The following is a 7,816-nucleotide window of genomic DNA, read 5'->3' as shown; positions in this document are numbered from 1 at the left end:
TGGGGAGACCGGTAGTCCTATTTCCAATTATTTGAGTTTTTGGAGATACTTTTTGTGGTAGTTTAGGTGGGGAGGTGCCAAGAGCAACAGCCCATTACGTGGCTGGCTCGGCACTTTCCCATCTTTTATTCTGTTTGGCCTGATCTCCAGTCTTTTTTGTTTGTTCGTTTCTTAAATGAGATTATTTCCTGATTTGAGTGGAAGTTTATTTAAATAAAGCTCAGGGTTTAATAACTCGATACATTGTGTGGCGTCCCTTTTTATATGTTTTGGTCTCCTCTTTCTGAGACATTCTTGGTTAACCTTATGGTATGTTAAGGAGGCCTTAAAAATCACTCTGTACTAAATGTTAAGGTTTGCATGCTAACATTAGAAAGACAACAGGTTTAACCTGTTGTTGCTGGTACAGACCACAGTTTGGAAATTGGTCTGGTTGCTCAAGAGGTTCCAGTTCTCTTCCTGAGTACTGCCCATGTGCCTTTGACCCTGTGTTCTGCCCCCTCACTCTGCATTGATGCATGTTCATAGGGTGCTGTTTCTGTATGTGTGAATTCTGGAAAAGACATATCACAATCCCAACATGCTGATGTTCTTAAGGTGTTATTTGTTGTTTGGGATGGTTAGCATAATTAGCTTATCTACACTTAGCTTAGCTACACCTAGGTAGATGGGAGTGACAGGAGTTTGGGAATATTTTGGTCATTGCATATATAACCTGCCAATATAACCTGCTTGCCAACATGTTTATATATTGCATATATAACCCTACTTGGCAAGCAGCTCTGGGCCATTTACAAATGTGGGAAAAAGGTGTTTTTATTTCAAACTAGAGTTAGAGTGCAAAAGATGTTAGTCCTTCTCACAATAGGTGAACAAAGATCGAATAAATACATGAATTATTCAACAACATATCATTGTATCTTGGAATAAATGAAACTTGATGAGAGGATGCCGTTGGAAACACATCATAGTTGGAATAAGAGCTTTACACACCAGCGTCGTTTTGTTTTTATGCATTTGTCTTTTATTTATTTTTCCTGATTGAAATGTATTGTAAGGTCATAATTTGTCATTCATCACATTACATGGCATGATGCACCAGGTCTACTACACCCATTTACAGGAGGAATACACGGAAACATACACAAGGTTTTACAATGGGGAAACAGGAAGTTTAGCTCATTGCACTTACAACAGTGAATGGAACACTTTGTAGTCATTTTTAGGCTCTCAACCTTTTTCTGTGTTTTATTTTCGCCCTCTTTTTCGTCATACAATTGGATTATTTTATATATTTATATTTTTTACACATCTCCAGTTTTTCAAACACCCTCTCACCCCTCTTCATCTCTTCCATCTCCCCATAAAACTATCCCTCGACCCCGCCCCTCCCCCCACTAAAGAAATTACATGGAAGCCAGAATATTTTCCCCTTTTTTTAGTTTTTCATGTCATCTCATGTTACAAACACAACATGTATAGAAACTCTACACAGACCAATATGTTTTTATCACTTTTTTCATATCCAAATACAACTTTTTAATGGGTTTTAAACAGTCCGCACGAGCCAGCCACATACATCGCACACCATGAATTCTTTGTAAGTTATTGTTCAAATCAACTCGTTTGGTATTATGTTCTGTCTTTATACGCTGAGGCTTCCACACACACACACCAGCGTGTGCCTCTCTCATGCCTGTGCGCATGTTGCATGTGTCTGTGATGCTGTAATTTTGAGATCAACATGTCGAACAGAACATGTCCTTCATGGCATTTACATTTTGATTTAAATGTTGTTAGTTCAAAGTGAACCTTGGTCAGTTTTTTTTTTTTTTTTGGGCTTTTTATGCCTTTAATGCAGAGACAGGACAGTGGATAGAGTTGGAAACCAGGGAGAGGGAGTGGGGAACGACATGCCACGGGTGGAGGTGAACCCGGGCCTCCCGCTCAAGACGGCAGCCTCAATACATGGGGCGTGCGCCCTAGCCATTGCACCACCAGCGCGCCCCTGAACCTTGGTCAGTTTTAATCTGGTATTTACACTGGGGGGGAAAAAATATGGCAGCCTGTGAGGTGGGAGGTCAAAGAGGTTCAAAAGGTCAAGAGACAGGGGAGGAGTGGTGTCCCAATCATGCACTTGGATGATTCATTACAGGTGAAAGGTGAATAAACACTCCCTGACGGATGGACTTTTCTCTCATGGTTTAGTTTATTACATCATTCCTCCTTCCTTTGAACAACCTCTCACCTATAAAACATGTATTCATTTTTATATATATATATATTTTTTTGTGTTTTGTAAAGTCTTTCTCCGGCCCTGCTATACATCAACTGTCCGACACCACTGCTCATGCAGGTACTACACTACAAACTGTACAAGCACTGTTTGCTACCTTTTTTTGGTTCAGACTGATTCAAAGACAAGGTCAGCTTTTGGAGGATTTCTTTTGAAAAACAGATCTGATTAGAGCAACCTCTCTTGTCGGCTATATGTCAGTAAATGTGAGCCTTTGTGTTTTATTGCAAAAATCAAAGAATTGTTCCAAACTCAAAAGACAGTTAATGGAAACTTTAGTTCTGTATATTTAGACATTTTAAATCACACATTTTTTTCACTCAGGATTTTCTTCTATTGTCAAAGGGATTAGGGGGTAAAAGGAAAAAGGGTTTTCCCCGTGCCCATTTCAATTAATATCTGTTCACACTATAACATGAAACACAACTCTAAGTTGTTTGACTGTTGTCTACATTTGTGCTTTAAACAACTGTTAAGAACAGGTGATAGTGTGTCCATTTTGACCACAGGTGATGGTGGTAATCTGGAACAAAGTCGGTTGCATTTTTCTAGATATAGACAGACACGCTGCAGAGCATAGACAGAGTCCACTACTGGCTTCAGGGCAGTAACAGAATGGCTTTCTTCAGTGACTAGTATTGTATTGTTCAAGCCCTTTGCTGCTATGCATATTTAAGTCACCTTCAGTGGCTGTTTTCACACAGGAGCAACACATTTTTACATCTAAATGACTGATTGATAGGCATATTACTAAACTCCTCTTGTTATTGATCACAATGGGAAGATCACATCTGTGTCGTTTTATCGAACATCAGATTTATTGCCCCTGCATAAATCCATCCAATGTTTTCTAACGCCTAATGGAACGTCTCGGTTGCTTTAATGCTTTGCTTTCCTGAGGCAGAAGTGATTTAGGAACGTTTCATCTAAAATGCTTTACAAACTTCCAACACACATGACATACACTAGAGGAAGTTGGTATGTTGGGTCAATTTAAACTCTTCTTCTAAATATTTGTGTTCTACTTCAACAAGTGTTTTCTCTTTTATCCTTCAATGGTTTATTCACTGATCTGGTGGCAATGTACCTGTGAAATCACTGCTCTAAGCTTTAAACATCTCGACGGGAACAAGCAATGTGTGACAGAGAAAGTGGATCCAAACATGACCAAAATATTAGCAAGAAATTCTCTACAGAGGCTTAAGACACTGCCAAAACAATTCAATTCAGTGCTGACCATTGGAGTTACATTATGTCAGTTTCAAATCTTCGATACATCGAAACCCTGAACTGGCATTTCAGGCCTGGAACAGGAACGATAATTTTACGCACCAATCTCATGATCTGAGACCAAACAACCAGGACACGTGTTTAATAAGGACGACTCAAAGAACTATCTTCTCCAAGAAAATATGTGTTGAACGTGATTATTCTGGGCTGTGCATAAATCAAGTGATATATGAAATCTGCATAAACTCTTTATATGTCACATTATTTGAAACCGACTCTTTCTTTACTCCCAGCCTGCTCTGTAACTCCTCTCTGTATGATAAAATAAATTCTAAAATAAATAAATCCTCTCATTAATGCTTCACAAAATATAAATATATATGTATACTAGCTTTTATTACAATGTCAGTGACTTATCAGGCCAAACTTCAAAAAAGTTATCGAAGGAGTTTTGAAGGACTAAAGAGATGTTTTTTATACTGCATAAAACCACCTCTTTTTAAAAAATCTGTATTCTTCATAAATAGCCTCTCTATATATTTGCCATGTTGGCTTGATACACGTTTAGATAGTTTTGTTATCTTGTTTGAGGTACAGATATTTATTTGTCCACAGTGTATTTATCTTATAAATCTTAATCCGTCGTGGCAGTGCACTTTTTCAACGCTCAAACACATGTACACAAACACTCTCACACCGGATAGTTCCCTGTAGGAATGCCTTGAATAGCGCTTCAACAGAAGCCCTCAATACTCTTCAATATGATATACATTATTATCTATCATCTGTGTATATATAGGTATTTGAACTGGCTTTGTGTTTGACCTAAATCATCTTCTTATATTTCTGTCTCTTCAACATGAGAACAAGGGCACATTAAGGTAGCTGAGCATGTCATTTTGGTGACAGATGGCAGTAATCGTAAAAAAACAAAAACAATAAAAGGACCTTCTCTTCTTCACACCTCTGCAGACACAAACTAAACATAAGGGATATATTGCAGTATTTATATGTATTCTTAATTCATACAAATAATGTATTTCTATAGATCTCTTGACATATTTTCTGTATGTTCAACCCACCACCTGCCCTTGTTTTATTTTGAAATCCCTCTGGCAGAAGCACCAACTAGAGAGAGAATAGGGCATCCTGAACATGCCAGGTAAACACAAGTAATATAAACAACCTTCCTATTATTTCATAAATTACTGGTGACCTACAATTTACACAAACAAAGTCACAGAACCTCCTTATTTTTAAACTATGAGGATTTCCACAAGAAAGCAATTTTTTGATTTTAAACTCAGGTGTGATAAAACAATGCTTGTGTGACTATTCCCCGTTTTTGTGTTTCCACTTCACTTTTCCTCCTTGTGTTTCTGTTTCCTTTCCCCAAATATGATTCATTGCATAGAAGGACTGGAGATGAGAGGTCGCCTCTTCTGCTCACCATTTTTGTTGTGGTTAAAACTTGTGGTTGTCTTTGTTTTTCTTTTCTTTTCCACATTGTATGATGGTTGTTAAATACACGCATACGGACCTTCACACACTTACATACAAACATTAGGAACAGAACAATATAGAGGTGACTTTTGAGGTTTTTTTCCCGCGCCGGGCAGCATGCGAAAGTTCCCAGCGAGCGTTCACACAGACAATATACAGCAGAAGTCGGTTGGTTCGTTGAAGGCCTCACAATATTTGGCCCGACAGAGTAATGTTTTTGAGTACCGAACCACAGATCCCACAATGCACTGCAGGAGCAACAGCAGGGAGAACACTGACCTGAGAAGTATCCATGACAACTGACAGTCTGAGAGAGAGGTTTTTTTTTTGAGGGGGGAGGCGGGGTTGGGTTGCAGGTCTGGACGCCACCACAATAGAAAATGAGAAGTTAAAAAAGGCGAGTGGCTTTGTGACACAACCAAGTGTGATGTTTTTGGTTCCTCAGTCACATGAGTGCTGACTTCTTTTTCTCTCTTTTTCAACACTATCTAAGAGTGTGCTTTCCCGTGCACTGTGCACAGTTGACAGAGTGAAGACACATGCTGATACACACTTTACGTGTAAGGACTCCATCCATCTTGGATGGTCAGAAAGAATCACATCCACACCCCCAACCCCTGCAGGTTGCGACGTCAAAAGTCCAGTTCTGCTGTGAAGTGTGACGTGTTTGCTTTTCAGTGCCTCTCTGCTGTCCTGCAGTGCTGCGGATCAGTCAGACAGCTGGCTCATAAGAGCAGCTTTTCACTCCGATCCGCTGACTGAAGACATCGTGATGTCTCATTATCGGTTTGGAGGAGGAGATCTGGGCGGTACCAAATGTTTGTTCATCGGTGATCTCCTGTTCTCGGATGTATCAGTACAGAAGTGGTACATTATTGGAGTACGTTTTGTGGTAAGTGAAAGTCAGTCTTAACGGTTCATCAGTGATAAAGTAGACAGACGGAGGCAACACATTACTGTTTCACCAACTTTTTAAAATGACACAAGATTGTGCTCTTAACTTTCTTTACCACTAACTCTATTGCTTTTGTAAGTATTGATAATAAATAAGAGTCAGAAAATCGACTGTGTGGGGGGGCTTGATGAAGGTAACAAAACATTACAAAAAAATAAATTAAAGAAAAAATTATATCACTTAAGTTATCAAAAAACAAATAAATTAAAAAAATATAAATTAATCTCCCTGTGGCCAGTGTTCCTGCTGATATTTCTACATTAAAAAAAAAGTGTGATGAAAATGTGTTCACATGGTGTAATAAAAAAATATGCCATTTTCCCTGGAAAATAAAACGTTTTAAAATGATTAAGGCGATATTGGTAACCTGTAACAAAAGAATAAATAAAAACCAGGCAAATAAAAAAACTAAACTCTAAAATAGAAAACATTAAAAGAAGACACAAAGAAATGATAACCACTTACAACATCGAGTGAAATATATGAGGACCATGTTGTCGAGCAGTTGCAGAAAAACCCTACGAGCACAAGCACCGCAGGTAAATGTTGTCTTAATGGCTTTATAATGGCTGAAAAACAACCCAACCACAAACCGCTTCACTCCGAATACCAAGCCAACTTTCCTTTAAAAAAACACAAAAGGCTCCTTATAATCCCGTGGCTCAATTCCTGTGTGTTGCTCCAGAAATCTTTCTCCTTTGTTTTAGTTTACATTATTAAGCCAAGGTGTGTATCCCAGTTTTTTTATGGCCTCTGTTAAGTAATGATGAACAGTGTAAGGTCTTGGATATAAAGTTCCATGCATTCCAGATTCCTACATCTTTTTTTTTTTCTTCTTTGAATCCACTATACACTTCTTTAAAGACATGGCAAAGATTATTGGGCGGTGGGGGGGGGGGTTAGAAAGTAAGTCGAAATCAGCATTCAAGAAACACAGACAAGTCGAAGAAGAGTGGAAGCAAAAGGTTTTTCCGATCTGGAATGTAGATAGAAACAGAGCAAACTGTGGACAGCACACTTGTTCTCTCTGCGTGTGTACATCATTTTTTTTGTCTTTTTCATTCAGTATGACATTTCCATTTATTTCCCTCATGGTAGCAGATGTAATAAGAGGTCTTTCGTACCAGAAAAGCCTGCGTTTCTTCGCTGAGTTTTATTCCTCTCCCCATTCTTATTTTTTGACTTTACGAGGAGATAGAAAAGAGGAAAGACTCTGCATATTTTTTGTTTCTTTTAGTTTGAGCACAGGACTGTGAAACCAAGGATCCTAGCATGCCATCGATGCTTATGGTATGGATACCATTTCGCTGTTAGCAGAGGAAGAAGAAAAAAAGCAGCTCTATAAAGAGTGAAGTCGTCAGCATATTGGAGTAGAACTGCATCATTTCCTTCCATCAGATCTGCAGCGATGAACCAACATGGAGGTTTGAGGTGGCAGATGTCTTCCATGGGTTCGGCTTGTCTTCAACAGCTGCACGAATCTCAGGCGACGTAAGCATATCTCCCTCTACTGGCACGGAAGAAGAGTAGCAGCTGGCTGCCAGTTAGTGTAATCAAAGGCCCGAGATGTGTCTCGCTGCTACAGTTCCAGGGCTCCACTGTAGTTTGATGGAGTCTACTTCTTTGGCTGGAGACACTGGATGGAGGATAGACCTTCTGAGGATGGATGTTGGCTTGAAATGATCTGTGGAAAAAAAAATGTCAAAAGAGTAAATTAGTCACAAATATCGAGCCCCTGTGTGCTAATATTCTCTTAAAGGGGGCAGAACAATCTTTTCACGAAAATCTTTTCAATTGAACAACACTGTAACCCCTGGAAACGGCACACCACC

At 39.1% G+C, this 7,816-nt stretch overlaps 1 protein-coding gene across 1 annotated transcript in view; it reads right to left on the bottom strand.

The window, feature by feature from the left end:
• Positions 1 to 1,001: 1,001 nt before the first annotated feature.
• bsna (bassoon presynaptic cytomatrix protein a) overlaps positions 1,002 to 7,816 on the bottom strand; it is a 154,395-nt gene continuing 147,580 nt past the window's right edge. Inside the window, exon 17 of the mRNA XM_065961513.1 lies at positions 1,002 to 7,668. The gene's annotated coding sequence lies outside the window, so the exon portion shown is untranslated. The remainder of the gene's footprint in view (positions 7,669 to 7,816) is intronic.

The sequence above is a fragment of the Labrus bergylta genome, chromosome 12, assembly GCF_963930695.1.
Source record: "Labrus bergylta chromosome 12, fLabBer1.1, whole genome shotgun sequence".
Classification (NCBI taxonomy): Eukaryota; Metazoa; Chordata; class Actinopteri; order Labriformes; family Labridae; genus Labrus; species Labrus bergylta.
The sequence above is the reverse complement of the archived record's forward strand: the minus strand, read 5'-3'. Positions and strand labels throughout refer to the sequence as shown.